The sequence below is a fragment of the Malus sylvestris genome, chromosome 16 (genome assembly GCF_916048215.2).
Source record: "Malus sylvestris chromosome 16, drMalSylv7.2, whole genome shotgun sequence".
Classification (NCBI taxonomy): domain Eukaryota; kingdom Viridiplantae; phylum Streptophyta; class Magnoliopsida; order Rosales; family Rosaceae; genus Malus; species Malus sylvestris.
This window is the reverse complement of record NC_062275.1, coordinates 21,354,989-21,371,563: the sequence shown is the minus strand read 5'-3', so window position 1 is coordinate 21,371,563 and position 16,575 is coordinate 21,354,989. Positions and strand designations below refer to the sequence as shown.

The 16,575-nt window shown below is 36.8% G+C and overlaps 1 long non-coding RNA gene across 1 annotated transcript; it reads right to left on the bottom strand.

Annotated features, from left to right (window-relative positions):
- Positions 1-13,090: 13,090 nt before the first annotated feature.
- LOC126608832 (uncharacterized) lies at positions 13,091-13,331 on the bottom strand. The gene is made up of 2 exons (XR_007617985.1): positions 13,275-13,331; positions 13,091-13,209 (listed from the first exon to the last, which is right to left on the bottom strand). It is a non-coding gene; the product is annotated as an uncharacterized LOC126608832 (long non-coding RNA).
- Positions 13,332-16,575: the final 3,244 nt, after the last annotated feature.

The following is a 16,575-nucleotide window of genomic DNA, read 5'->3' as shown; positions in this document are numbered from 1 at the left end:
AGGCCATTACGCTAGAACATATGTTAAGAAAAGAAAATCAAATGGCGGACGCTCTCGCTAACCTAGCATCGAGTATGGCACTAGAAGAAGAAGAAGTTGCGGATGTGCCAGTGTGCCAAAGATGGGTGATCCCGCTCGTCACTAAAATGCTATTGGATGATACAAACGTCATCTCAGTACTTCCAATCGACACTGAAGAGTGGAGACAACTACTGATATACTACTTGGAGCATGGAACGCTTCTAGACAATCCTAGACACCACTTTGAAATACGCTGACGAGCACCTCGCTTCATTTACTACAAAGAAACATTCTATCGACGTTTTTTTTAAGGAGTACTTCTAAGATGCCTAGGTGAAGAAGAGGCCAATCAAGCCATGGAAGAAGCACAATCAGACGTATGCGGAGCGCATTAGTCTGGACCAAAGTTACACTTCCAACTCAAAAGAATGGGTTACTACTGGCCAAGCATGGTGAAGGATTGTCTGGAATACGCCAAAAGGTGCTAAGCTTGCTAATTCCAAGCTAACTTCATATATCAACCACTTGATCCATTACATCTTACAATTGCTTCATGGTCGTTTGATGCATGAGGATTAGACGTTGTAGGACCAATCATACCAAAGTCATCTACAGGAGAAGCTTAGATCCTAGCCGCAATGGATTACTTATCCAAATGGGATGAAGCCGTACCCTTAAAGGAAGTAAAAAAGGAAACTATCGTTCATTTCATTAAAGAACATATCATCTATCGATTTGGTATGCTTCACTACATCATCACCGACAATGGAAAATAGTTCTCCAACCGACGCATGAACAAGCTCTGCGAGAAACACAAGTTCAAACAACATAAGTCTTCCATGTATCATGCTCCAGCCAATGATCTTGTGGAAGCATTTAACAAAACACTGTGCAACCTCCTGAAGAAGGTAATCGGTTGAACAAAGAGAGACTGGCATAAAAGAACAAGCGAAGCACTTTAGGCATGTAGGACGACACATAGAACTTCTACCCAAGCTACGCCTTATTCTCTCGTATATGGAGTGGAAGTTATTTGCCACTCAAAAGTCAAATCCCTTCACTAAGGATGGCTATACAAGAAAGCTTGATTGAAGAGGAAAATGCAAAGCTATGCCTTTAAGAGTTGGAAGCATTCGACGAAAAGAGGCTCGAAGCTCAACAACATTTGGAATGCTACCAAGCACGGCTATCCAAGGCGTTCAACAAGAAGGTCGGCCCAAGGTCTTTCCAAACTGGAGATCTTGTCTTGGCATTACGAAGACTTATCATAACAACTCATAAGACAAAAAGCAAGTTCACATCAAAGTGGGATGGGCCTTACGTAATACAAGAGGTCTACACCATCAGTGCCTACCTAATCATGGCGGAAGACGACTTAAAGATCTGCCCTATCAATGGTGGATTCTTGAAGCATTACTACCTCTAAACCAAGCAAATAATGCTCTTCGCCTGCATGAGCCTAAACTGCACACGGCACAAAGCTCCTCACCTGCATGAGCTTAAACTGCACACGGGACAATACTCCTTGTTCGTATGAGCTTAAAAGACAACACTCGACACTCTTTGTTCGCACGAGTTTAAAAGGCGACACTCAATGCTCCTCGCCTGCACGAGCCTAAACTGTACACGGCAATAATGCTCTTTGTTCACACGAGCTTAAAAGGCGACACCCAATGCTCCTTGTTCACATGAGCTTAAAAGGTGACACCTAACGCTCATAGCCCATAAGATTATAAACTGTGTATGGAAAAACAGAAAAAAAAATCAAAATCAAACACCAAAGTCACCATCAAAACCGTCAAAACCATAAAAAAACAATCCATCATTCCTTTAAACTATGTCGTGACTTTATCCCTCTTTAATCGAGGGTACGTAGGTAACTTGAAACTTCAAAATTTCAAGTACAGTCACAACATCAACAAAAAACACAAGCACTTTGAAGACTTTGGGGTGGATAAAGTTAATGTCGTCTTTGGGTAAAACAAGCTTACAAAGCCAACAAGCTAAGAAAACGGCTAGGTAAGATTTTTCCACGTGCCCTGACGCTACGCCAAGATCCTTAAACACTTTCAACTCGAAAGAGGCATGACACCTAGTTGAACCAATGACACCTGACGAGTCTGAGTCTCCCTTTGGCTTAATGGTCTTGTTGCGACCACTTTTCTTCGAAGGTTTCTTGTACTTCATGGCATCTTGATACCAAAATCGAATCTATGAAGAAATCTTCACGCCTGACTTACCTTGAGCCTCATGGGAAAGCTTGTGATATGCCTAAAACAAATAGCGGCAACTCGCAGGCAATCCTTGGCTATTACGATGAGAAAGTTCCTCTACGCTAAAGAACAACCTCCTCGTAAACTTACCCTGGATTGGCAAGCCTTCTATCTTGTGGAGATCTCAAAGTGAAATCAACATCTCTCCTTATGACATGTGAAGTGTGTTGGTCGTTGAAAACCAATGCTTAAAGAACTTACGAAGGACGGAAGGATGGCGATCATAACTAAACAAAGATGCGTACACAGTGTGATAAAGGTCCATGTTAGTAAACACATCTTTAGATCATCTCAAGACATCTTCAAGCCATTCCTTGTAAAACTCAGCAAAGATAGCTTTTTCAATAGTCGACAAAGGGCTATTCCAAGTCATAGCTTTGCCACGGATGCGATCGCCAAGAAGCTCAAACGAAGCCGGTGAATTGTCACGAGCATGGTGCGAAGGATTCAAGTCAAGGATCCTTGATGTACATGCATTTTTCTTCAATTCAGACAACCAAAATCGATCACCTCCCAAGATACATCAGAAGGCCATAACTTGATATCCATTGAGTTGTCTTTACAGGAAGAACAAGTGCCTTAGGGCCAATCAACGGCACACAAAGCTTCAACGTTGTTCCCCTATCTTGTGAATTGCCTTCCTTCGCAAGAATGGTGATGGTATTACTCTTAAATCATTTGAAAAATACCATGGTTGCAACAAAATAAAAAAAGCAACATAAAGCATAAGAGTGGGGCGACAAAGAAACAAAATTGCTTCACTAAAGCGAAAGACATGTGAAACCAACCTCGTGAGCGTTGGAGAATGATGATGACAAAATCACAACGACGAGAAGAAATCAGCCACAAAAGCTTGAACAACACGGCAAATATGGTAGCTACAAGACGGTCTTTCAAAGCATGCTACAGTAGCAAAGAAAACCAAAATGCTACGCAATCGCACTACGCAATCCCACAATGATTACACAAGCAGTTTCTTCCACTGCACGACAATGTCACCATCGAGGGAAAACTGTGGCCAAAAGGCACTAGGCAGCATAACCTCGCTGCAGTCTTTTGCATAGCACCACGCAGTAAAAAGTGACACACTGTAACAAGCTCCAAGTAGCAAAACCCACGGTAGCAGCAGCAAAAAGGGCACGGCAGCAAGCACAATGGTTGTGCACGGCAAATATGTGAATTCCAAGCAAAAAATGGCAAGTTTCAGCCAATTTGCGCAAGCAGGACATTTTTGGTGATAATTCGACTCTTCAGAGGAGTTTTGATACAAGGGCAATTGGAGAAGAAAGCTAAGAGGCTGATAATCCTTGTATCCAAATTTCATAATTTTCCCTAAAGCCAAACGTTCCAGTTTTTAAAGTTAATCCCGCAGAAGTTGTTTTCCCATCAGAATTGCGCAGCTGTGGGAAAATGACGAGTTGAAGGCTTTCCTAATTTTTTCTAGTGGTGTGCGATATATGCTTGAAAGGATAAAAGGTAAAGCTATGTTTCCCATATTTTTACAGAAATTTCCAGAAGAGAAATCAACCTGAAACTTGTCGTGCAAGTTAGATGACATGCTTCCCAAACCAAGGAAAAAGCATGTTGTTTGTTTGTTTGTATATATTTTTTTTTTTGCAACAAAAATCAGCAAAGAAAAGAAAAGGAAAAAAAAAGAAAAAAATGAAAAAAAAGGAAAGGGCTTAAAAATTTCGAAAACAACAAAGGAAATTACCTCTCCTTGCCAAAATACAAAAGGAAATCCCTCCAAGGCAAGGAAAAGTCTTCAAGTTTCCCAAAACAAGGAGAAAAATACTCCCCTTGCCATAGGTCATACGCAAACCAAGAGGTGAAGACTATCCACGCATTGTTTCAAGCTCAAAACTTAAAGCAATCGTTCAATCATTCGTCCGAGATCAAGTCATCATGACCCTCAGATCAACAACCTACGCATCTACATCAAATTTGAAGACTGAATCAAAAGACAATTGTAAACAGAGATTGTAACCCTACAAATTCATGAATACAAATTTACTTTGTACACGTGTTCTTGTGTCATTCGATACAGAATTTTAGTGTTTACAGTTTGATGGGGCTTCAATGGCATCATTTACGTAACCAAGCTTTGATCTCCCTCAAAATGCAAAAGAAACATGGCTCTAGGGAAGATAGTTGAACTCATTCAACAAGACAGAGCTGAGACGTTGATTAGGGTTGATCTCAACGTCAGGTAACGATGAAGCATCCATCGAGCTTTCAGCTTCAAAGTGTTCTTCAGCCATCTTAGCTTAGAGCAAAAGTGTTCTTCAGCCATCTTAGCCGAAGTTGAACTTGTCAACTCGTTTATGCAATCTGAGCACCATGGCGAATCTAGCCATCATGGTTCTATCACGGGGCGTTCATATGTGCAGCGTGATAGAGAAAAGTGTCATGATCGAATGATGAAAGATTATTTCATCGGGCGTCCGAGATTTCCTACTCATGATTTTCGGAGGCAGTTTCAGATGAGGAGAGAGCTTTTTGAAAGCATCTTGAACACAATTGTCAATCATATCCACTACTTTGCAAGGAGGCTAGATGCCACAGGCCGACAAGGTCTATCACCACATCATAAGCTCACATCTATTTTTTGCATCCTAGCTAATGGGTGCTCTGTAGACTCAACTGATGAGTATTGCCGACTTGCAGAAAGTACTGTTATTGAGAACTTGAAGCACTTCTATAAGGAAATTGAAGGCATATATGGAGCCATATACCTCCGCAACCCAAATCGTATAGACTTGAAGAGGCTTCTACGCAAGGCAGACAAAAGAGGCTTCCCTGGCATGATAGGAAGTCTCGATTGTATGCATTGGGAGTGGAAGAATTGTCCTACTGCTTAGGCTGGCCAATTCAAGGGTCGTCATAACAAGCCAACCATCGTGCTCAAGGTTATGGCGTCTTACAACACATGGATTTGGCATGCTTTCTTCGGCACTCCTGGATCAAACAACGATATCAACGTTCTTTGGTCTTCTCCTTTGTTCGATAATGTTGTCAATGGATGGGCATTAGAATTTTGGTACAAGGTAAATGGTAATAAGTATGAGCTATGTTACTACCTAACTGATGGTAGTTATCCTAGTTGGTCTACCTTTGTCAAAAGAAATGGTAGAAAGATAAATTAGAAGAATTGTAAGAGAAAATTGAGTTTTGTGTGGATGTTTGAACAAATACATAGGTATTATAGAGTTTTTGGGTGAATTTTGAGTTAAATAATTATTTTTAATTATTTTAGCCGTTGCATTTAAATTTGGACCATTAGATCTTTTTTTTACCATTAGATTTGATTATATTCGATCTCAGCTGTTGGATTCAATGTATTTTAAAATAACATATTATAAAAAAATGAAATTTGAATATGGACATTTGGATCAACCAATGGTCCTTAAATCACAGCCCTTGGATGTAATTATAGTCGTTGGGAGCCCAAGTGGGTGGCCGACACAAGGCCTAAAAGAGGGGCCCACCCTGTCGGGAAACCCTTGTAGGCGCACGGGTGGGACGCGTTGGAGCGTGGACGGGTCGAAATTGGCCCAATTGCCAGTGAGTCCACTCGCACAGGGGGCAATTTTTTTTGGGGGAGGGGGGGTATTTGGCCCAGTTTTAGCATTTGGCTTTTAGCTCAATGTTTTAGCTTGGGTTGGAGGGTGATTGGGATGGGGAATTTGGGAGAAAATTTGGCATTTAGCCCACCACTGGAGTTAGTTTGATACCATATTGAATTTTTGATGTATATTTCATGTGTATTTACAAGTTGGAACATATATAAAGAAAGGAACGGAGGAAAGACAGCCTCCAATCAATCCCCAATCAGCTCCCTAAATTACTCCTTGGAAAGCTACTAACTATTTTACAATAACAAGAAACATGATCCCTTAATTGTAGGCTAAAGTAAGGTGAAACAATCTCTTGAATAAAGTACCTAGCCCTAGCCGAGAGTTGTACAATGGATACAACAGCTAGCACTAAAAGGTATGACTGTGATTGATTTCCAACCGAGAGTTGCTTCTTCCAATAGCCTCCAATCTTCCAATCTTCCAATCTTCCAACAGAATCTTTCCAAACAGAAGCGTACGTCTAAATTGAATCTTTTGTTTGTGTGGGTGTTAGAATAAATACATAAAATTTAGGGTTTTTTAAATCTAGACCCTTGCAACTCTTATTCCTTAGATAAAAACTCACCTAATTCTAAACATCCAAATAAAACCCAAATTTGAAAAAGATTACAAAGTAAAAAAGTAATTGACCTATTATTACAAAATATTTACAACTTGTGCCACAATATTCAAATCAAATCAATAAATGTTATTACTCACCTTAATTATAATGAACAAATCATTATTGCACATACTATTACCCCTAACATATATATATATATATATATATATATATACATACATATATATATACATACATACATACATACATATATAGACACACATACGTCAAAAGTATATAGTACTACTATAAGTTCAATATATATATAATTTACCAATACGTACTACTATACGTCGTACCTATATATGTAAATTTATGATTAGCAAATAATATATATTTTGTAGGTAAATTAATAATGAATCAAATAACATTTTTTTTTGTAGGTAACTTATTGTTCATATATTATTACATATATTTGACACATTTTATTATTATAAGATATGTACAAATAATAGGTAAATTAACTTTGAATCAAATAACCTTGCTTTATTTTGTAAGTAAATTAATTTTGAATCAAATAGCATTCTTTTGCTATGTAGGTATTTTATTTTGTATGTATCAATATCATATATATATATATATATATATATATATTTGACACATTTTATTATGTAGGTAAATTATTTTGGTTGTATTTTGCATATTTTGGGTTTGTTATTATGTAGGTAAATTATTTTTCATGTATTTGTTCATGTGGAATCTAATCAATGAATTTGTTGTTACATATATCAAACATAATTAATGAATTTGTTGATGTGGAATCTAATCAATGGGTTTTATTCAAGTAAAAAATCTATGTTGGGTTTTATGTAGAGAAAATTAAGTTTTAAGGGCTAAAGTTATATTTTCAGTAAAATATGGTGAGAGAACGGATAAGAGATTGAGACGGGCCATGAAAAGGCTCTTCCAACTGCATATTTTGTAAACTATTATACATGCAACAACATGTGTTAAGAAAATGGTCCGAGTCTGATGACGTGCTTATGATTAAGTAGCTACCAACCAACGTCTAATGATATTTGCATGATTAACTCGAAGAAAATAATAAATTAGTATAATTACTTTGTCAGATAACATGCATAGTATTTGTTTAATTGAAGGGGAAGGGAGTCTGCCAACCCTAAAAACAAAAGGGTAATGATATGAGACACCAAAGTTTTTAATCAAATTTACAAATCAATGATGTGTCACTAATAGGAAATAAAAATGTTAATCAGTACTTAAGTAATAATCTAATCATCAATAACTACATCATTTAGTTTGTAAATTTGGTTTAAAAAATTTGATCCCTTAACATGATCCAAAACAAAAACTCGTCTATCCTAATATTTGGGGACCTATCGTTTTAATGAGAAGGGAACCCATAACTCGTGTCACCATTTACACCTTTTTGAGGGAAAAAAAAAAGAGAGTTGTTATTTCCACCTCACTGTCTTATCTTTCCACCCACTTTTTTTTATGAATTTTTTAATTACAAATTTATCAATTTGTAAAATGACTAATAAGGACCTTAGTTACCCCTTTTGCATTACTTTTTTTTTTTTATAAAAAAGAAAAAAGAAAAGTATGGGCGTGATAACTCTCACGCTATGTTTAGACGATTTGTCTCCTTTAAACCCTAACTCATCATTCTCATCTCCTTTCATTCAGAGAAAGCAAAAAGAATGAACTTAGAAGATGATGTTTCTATGAAAAAAGTAGATGATTATGTTTCCGTCGAAGAGGTAAAAGATAATTTTATGTGGGTCATATTGATTTGTCTACATCGTATAATTGAAGCATAGCTCTATGACTTTTTATTTGAATTTGCATTAGGTTAGGGTGCAATTTGTTTCACGTTTTCCTAAGAGAATTCCTAGAATTCGTTTTCATTAGGTTAGGGTGCAATTTGTTTCACGTTTTCCTATGAGAATTCCTAGCATTTGTTGGAGGTGTTGTGTTGGAAGTTCTTTTGTTTGCCCTTTTCTGCTTTTGGATCCATGCGGCTGTTCATCCATTTGGAACACCAATGCGGTTGGTCATCCCTTTTTTTCTAATTACACACACACGCGCGCGCGCACACACACACGCATATATATATATATATATTAAGGGTTATTTTAGGAATAATAATGGGTGAGAAAATAACATTTTAATCTTTTAACTTTTTATAGTGGGTGTAAATATAACATGGGTGGGAAAATAAGACAACGGGATGAGTCTAGCAGCTCTCAAAAAAAAAAAAAAAAACATACAATAACTAATTTTTATAGCTAGCATTTCTGGAGACGTTTTTATTGATATATAAATTAATTTAATTTAACAAAAATAAACTAAACTAACTCAATAATTATTTAAATATGAACTTTTGATTTAAAAAAAAATTACAAACATAGATTTTTTATAAGTACGAAGGGACAAAGTCCTCGTGAACTTCCGTCTTTCTAACTTATTTTAGGGATACTTTAGATGTGGTCCCTAATCCTTAACATTCTTTGATTAAAACCTTAATAATATTCAAAATTTGATCAAAGTCCATTGACTTTGTACACCTTATTATATTACTATTAATATTAATATTTTTATAGTTTTGACAATAATTGTTTGATATTTTATGAAATTTATAATCCTATAAATTTAAAATCCCTCATTATAATACTATTAGAAACGGTTACTGTGATATCCCACATCGCCCAAGGGAGTGATCCTTAAATGTGTATTCCCATCCCTACCTAGCACGAGGCCTTTTGGGAGCTCACTGGCTTCGGGTTCCGTAGGAACACCAAAGTTAAGTGAGAATGATGCCAGAGCACTCCCAGGATGGGTGACCTATTGGGAAGTTGCTCGTGAGTTCCCAAAAACAAAACCGTGAGGGAATGGTAAGCCCAAAGTGGACAATATCGTGCTACGGTGGTGGAGCGGGTCTGGGAAATGATCCGCCTCGGGCCGGGATGTGACAATTTGGTATCAGAGCCAATCCCTGGGCGGAAGTGTGCCGACGAGGACGTCGGCCCCTAAGGGGGGTGGATTGTGACATCCCACATTGCCCAAGGAAGTGATCCTTAAATGTGTATTCTCATCCTTACCTAGCACGATGCCTTTTGGGAGCTCACTGGCTTCGGGTTTCGTAAGAACTCTAAAGTTAAGCGAGAATGATGTCAGAGCACTCCCAAGATGGGTGACCTACTGGGAAGTTGCTCGTGAGTTCCAAAAAACAAAACCATGAGGGAATGGTAAGCCCAAAGCGGACAATATCGTACTACGGTGGTGGAGCAGGCCCAGGAAATGATCCGCCTCGGGCCGGGATGTGACAGTTACAATAAAAAAATTCAAATATTTTGATTTAATAAATGGATAAAAACTATTTAAAAATAAGAAATAATAAATGGCAAAAGAATGTATCCATAGTGTTAAAAAAATTGGTACATTTTACAAAAAAAATAGGTACATTTCACATATAACAAAGTGGTACATTAATAAAGAAGAACGAGTGCATTATAAAACTAAAAAGAAAATACTACAAATGAATTTTTAGGGTACAAATAAAAGATTAAAAAATTATGAGTACAAATGATTTGTTTTTTTAAAATATAGGTGCTAAAAGAAATTAATACATGGGTACAAAATAAAACTAAAAAGAAAATACTAAAATTTTTAAAAAATGTTGCAAATTAAAAGTGGGTACAAACTAAAAATATAAATATATGATACAAAGTTTAGGCATAAAACATAAATATACCATATGTAATTTTTCTATCATTGATTAAATATATAATGTCACGTGACGGTATACATATGGGTACAAACACAAATAAAACTTTAAAAAATTGGGCACAAAAAGAAACTAATATTTGGGTACAAATTAAAAATGAAAAGAAATTTGGTACAAATTAAAAAATATTTGCAAATTAAAAATAGGTACAAACTAAAAATAAAAATATATGATAAAAAATTTAGCCATAAGTATAAATATACTAATTGTAACATTTTTAACACTAAATGAATATATTTAAAAATAAAAATATTTTATTATTCAAGTAATTAATGATGTTATTAATACCCAATGACCTTGATCAAAAATTGAAAATGAATAAGATTTTAATCAATGGAATAACAAAAAGAAGGATGTGAACCTAATTTTCCCTTTATTTTATTTGTCTGACATTGAAGTATTTATGGTTGCAGTTTTTCTGGTTTGCTGGTTGCTAGAATGTTTGGAAGTTAGACTTTGATTGAATTTGTAACAGTACGGCTTTGCTGTGAAATATAACATAACGTTTGCTTGATTAAGAACTTTAAAAATTCGACGTCTTTGATTAATTTGTGTTCACTGTATTTCTACTAAAGAGCAAGAGTCTAAAACATTTGTAATGGAAGCTAATGTGTTTTTCTAAGCTGATGGTATATATGTTGTTCTGTTGTACTTCTGTTGGTTTGCAGTAGTGAGTAATAAAGCTATTCTTGTGAACAAATGTCTGGATGTGTATTTATTTACATGCTATGAAATCATTCTTTGTTATGTCTGTGAATGGGTTAAGGGCTTAGGATTTACAACTGGTTTGCATGTAAGTGTTTTACGTCCCACATTGATAATGTTGCTAACATTTTAGCCTGTAACAGTTGTGGAAACATTTTATGGATTGTATGTGGTCTCCTTGTACCACTCATCAGTTGCTGAGGGTGAATCCCTGAGAAAGGATTCGTGTATAACTGGTGGGTGCTTTCTATGGTTATAGTTGGTTGTAGATCGCATGAATTTAAGTAATCAGAAGAATTATAGAGAAAAGAAGATAAAAATCAGAAAGATGTAAAAGAAAAATGAGACGAGATAGGACAATATGGATGGAAAGATCAGGTTGGCGATTTGCCATGCCTATCAACAACATAATTTTGATGACTGTTAATAACTTATGGCATTGACCTTGTGTGTGGAAAATTGATTTAAATGTATGTTTCATAGATTGAATAAATGTACAAGAGGGTATATATAAAATGAGGGAGATGGAAGGTTTGGGGACGCCACTATGGCAGAGGCTGAGGCGATTAGACACGGCTTGGAGTCGATAGTGGGGAGAGAGGATTGAGCGGTCAATACTAGACTGGTGGTGGAATCGGATTCTAAAGGCTTGATCAAGATGTTAAATAAGGAGACTACAGTTGATGTGAATCTTGATATTTATATCCAAGACATTTGGAGAATCACTAGTTTATTTCAGTTGGTAAGGTTTTGCTTTACCCCTCGTCAATGCAATCATGCAGCCCATTCGTTAGCGGCGTACGTCATCAAGCATGGCGGCAGATTTGGCTGGGATGAATTAGGTCCTGAGTTTCTTTTTAATATTTTAGCAGAAGATGCAAATGTAAATGTTCGAATTTAACTTCTAATAAAATTCCTATCTTTCGAAAAAAAAAAAAAATGTACAAGAGGGTATATATAAAATGAGAGAGATGGTTACAACTTACAAGCAACATTTCCCTGACAAACACTTCCTTAAATTAAGGGAGTGCAGCAAACAACTAGTACACAACAAGTAAATTAGCTGTCAATCTTCCTCAACTTAAGGGATTAGGCATGGAAAGAGGAAAGCTGAAAAGTGACAGCATGCCCAATCGTCCAATACCTTGATTACATTTACTCCTAGATCGTTCGGGAATAATAAGGCCTCTGTCGGACTTGGGCCCAATGGAGAATTTGTTTTAAGATTTAACCAAGTTAGGTTTTTAGCATGGTCATATCAATCATATAAAGAAAATCGTGTAGAAATAGAAATTGTACCATACTTCAATGTGTTAGGCTTCCAAAGAAGATATATCTTTCTTGCCTCAAAAGAGGATATTCCTTTCTACAGAATGAAATCGAGTCATGTGCAAAAATTATCTATTCTAAAATTGAGGCTGTTGTCACTCGATTTCACGCTATTTACCACAATGCCATCTGATTTGGGGTTGGATTGGAGGGTAATTATTAAAAGATAGGATGGTGAATTTGTCCGTAGGATTTGGGTGCCCTCCTATACATGTGTTGGGCCAACCATTAGATGGGTTTTGGATTAGGTGGTATCAACGGATGTGTGGGATTTAGTGAAAGGATGTGTTACGAGAGGGGGCCTTCGGCTTGAAGAGAGAGAGGGAGAGCAAAGACAGGTTACGACTTGCAAAATCATGATAATAGAAGAAAAAGCTCAGAGGTCTAATACGCCACTTTGGAGGAACCCTAAAAACCAGGGAAGGAGAAGAAGCTCAGAAATCGAAGCATTCAAGGCATGAGCCTTAGAACATGAGGTGGATACGATCGTTAGATCACGATTTTCTCACTCGAAGGTTGCCTCTTACAAGTTAGTATGTGATAATCTCCAATCCCTTCTGTGCGATTTCTCCGATTCGAATCTCATATGGTTCCTCCGATTTGAATCTCGGATGGTTCCTCAGGAAAGGTAGATTTGTGGGTTTTTGGTTTTTAGGGTTTCATGTTTTGGAAATTGTCTTTCTTTTTTGGGTATAAATCTCGGGATTTTGAGGGTTTTTACAGTAGTGGGTTTTTGGAAATTCAAATTTGTGCATTCGCAAATCCATGTAAAACCCTTCAATTTCGTTTTGTTTTACCTTTTGAGGTATGATTTTATAGAAATTAACGGTTGGAATTAACTTTGGTAATCTTGATTTTGGTTTGGTTCAGCTAGGGTTTAGATGAGTCCACCTGCTATGGTGAAGATGGAAGATGCTAAATTTTGCTTGATGGAGGTAAATTTTGCTCAAGTCTACTTATTTGTTATTATGAATTTAATACATATGTAGTTGCCCTGTTTGGCTTTGGGGTTTGTTTGGATTTGGGGAATTTCCATTGATAGATAGCATTCAAGCAAGATGCATAACTCATACACATATTTTTTTTCGTAGTCCTCTTCTGCCACCCCTTATTTAGATTTTTTCATATAATAGACAAAAGAGAAGGATTTTCCTTTTGTATTTGTTGACCCTAAAAACTCCCAAGCCTACGTGCCGCACAGGCCGAGTAATCTATAAGCTAACTACGTCATTCGGTGAATGCGGGGCGTGCCAACTCGTCGGTCGAGCTCGGCCGATGAGTAAATTTGTTGATGTTGCATTGGGTGCGCGGCTGACTTCTGCGTCTCGCGATTACGATCGAGGAAGGAACACGTCTCAGCCTCTTGGGTTCTCGAACCTGAAGACAAGGTTATTATTCTTACGAAGTTCACGAATCATCGTCGTTGAATTCGGTCACAGTGATGGTATTCGTCAGAGTAAACTCACGCTGAATCGACACCAAGATGTAAGGGCATAAATACTCAAAGCAAATATGAGTCTTAATAATGAATGTGGTTCGGCCGTCTGAATGCCGAACTCTGAATCCTACTTGCGAGTATCCAATCATAAAATAACTGAGCGTGCAATGCGCCGAGCTCAGTAGGCTGTAACACCTCGCTTCGTCGAGAAGGCTAACGAGATGACCTCAATCAATAAGGATCCAGAAATCCTTCTCGACCGAGACTTGGATAGGTAACCAACCGTCCTCATCGCAGTGTTGTTGATGCCAACGGAAGATACTGCGAGATTAGCTGACTCTACGGCGACAGAGCTATCTATGCCGACTGAAGATGTCACTAGTTGCTTTCACAGTGTTGTTGATGCCAACGGAAGATGTGTCAGTGAAAAGAGAAAATAAAAATCTCAAGTTGTTGAGAGAGTTTGCGTGGGGCAGTTGTGTGTTGAATTGGAAGGGCCCGAACGATGCATAGCCTCCTCTATTTATAGCACCGGATACTTTCAGGGTCGAGTTAAAACCCTACCCGGATTAGAACTTCTTCTCCCAATCAAACTCCAACTCGACCAACCCTTTTTCACTATACTTTTGAACCCAGTCCTATATCGAGCCGGATTCACTTCCGGGTTGTTAATCTCGCCGGGACTCCTCATTGCACCAGGATTCGACTCGTCTTGCAGCATGACTTAACCGACCCAGGTTTGGAAGCCCACGAACCAAACGATCCATGGTAACTTTGTCGTAAGGCCTTCCGGGCCGAGAATAATTCTATACTCGGCCCAAACTAATATTTTGGGCCCAAACAGTATTCTATTGAACAATAACAAACTGGTTAATTGCTAATAGATCCCCCCCGCAACCCTTTTTTGGATTTAGATTCTAAAGTAAAGGTTTTTTTTATGACATAGAATACATCTTAACCATGCTTTCATCTGTATGTTTAATTAAATATAGATTTTTTCCTTTTCAAACCACCTTTGTCAATTGTGTAGGGATTGTTTGAATTGTTTGGTTATCTGGGGGGTTTGCTTCATTGAAAAGTTAAACAAATTGAAAATAATAAATTATTTTCGACAAGTTGGTGCTTTCTTACCTCCCATTATATCTATTTGTTCCCTCCTAATCTCTAAAAAAAGGTCCTTAATTTTATTTATTGTATCATACAAGAAAAATGAAAAAGGAATATGGGATGGTATTGAAGAAGACCTTGCAAAGCATATGCCTACTTGAGTCAAATACCACAACCTCAGTTATTGTTTAGGTGAAGTGCTTTATTTGTATGAAAATCTTAATGTCTGAAATATCTTAAGCATTGTGTCAGCATCTTGAGATGATTGTAAAACAGTACATGGAGTCTTGATGTCTTTTGCTTTACTCACATATTTGTTTCATTGGAATTAAACTTGCATGTACAAATTTATGCCAAGGAAAGGTCAAATGCTCTTAACCCCTTCCCCTCCTTTGTCATTACTTGTAAAACGATCTCTTTGTATGTTTTTGTTTTTAATTTATAATTTTTTATTTGTGTCTATTCCTTCTAATCTCATCCACCCTGCATCCCCTCTGTCTTTGTCCATATTCTTCTTAGTGAGTCAATTATTAATTTTCATGGGTGGTGCAAAAAATTTCAATGAAAATTTTGATGGATGAAATTGGTCTATGTAAAAAAAGGGAGCTTTCGGATTTGATTTGTTGAGAGCCTGTATAAAAAGGAACTTTATTTGAGATAGAGAAGAGAAGATGGAGCATATGGATGTGTGCTTAATATTTTCCATGAGTAACACTCTCTTTACATTTCATAAACACCATTCAATAAATTTAAGTAAGGGTTTTGTTCAATTCAATTTCATTAGTTTGATTATAATTCAATGAATAAATTTTCTTTCATAGTTCATTCATTTTGTTTCATTTTCTGATTTGGATTTTGAAAGTGAGGAAGGTTTCTGTTTGTTTGCTTACTGCAATTATTGAACTTATGCCGCTGCAATATTTGTTTCCTTTTGTTTGTCTTCTGCATTATATCTATGTAGAACTACCATTTGGATCAAGTGAATGACAACTTTCATGTATATTTTTGTAGCATCTACACGTGATCATGATGTCTTCAGCTTCTATGAGGACGAGCAACATTGTAATGGATTCGAAGAAGTATTGACATGATATGGAGATGTTGTTCCCCATCTTTGACTCGTAGGTACTATGGCCTTTAGCCACCGTAAGGGTTAATCTGTATATTTTTTGTTTCTTATTTCAGGACCTACATCTTATGCACCAACTATTAAGATGGCCATGACAAAAACAGAAACCTCACCTTCCATTTCCCTCAAAACAACTTCCATTTTGAATTGCAACCTTCTAATGAACCGCTGCTCAGTTCTCTCAGAAACTACTAACGAGAACATCTTCTAAAAACCGCAAATCTGGTGCACATTCAAAGAAAATCTTAATCCTAGAAAAGGTTGGGTTTCTTGGTGATGGTGAGTTTTTTGGCCGATTTCGCGTTGGTCATTTTTTGGTTTGAATATTATGTCCCTAGAATTGTAAATTTTCCAAATGGGTTTTCTGTTCAAATTTTGTTTTAGTGATTTGGGTGGAGGGGTTTTGTTTCTAGGAGGAGATCAGCTTGTTGGTGATGAGGATATGCAACAACAGAGGTGGTATGATGATGCATTTGAATTTGATAACAAATGCAAGGAAATTGACTGGTAATTAACAATATTACCATTTTAATGTCTTCAGTTGTTGTTCTTATTGAAAGTATTTAATTGAATTCTACTTTCT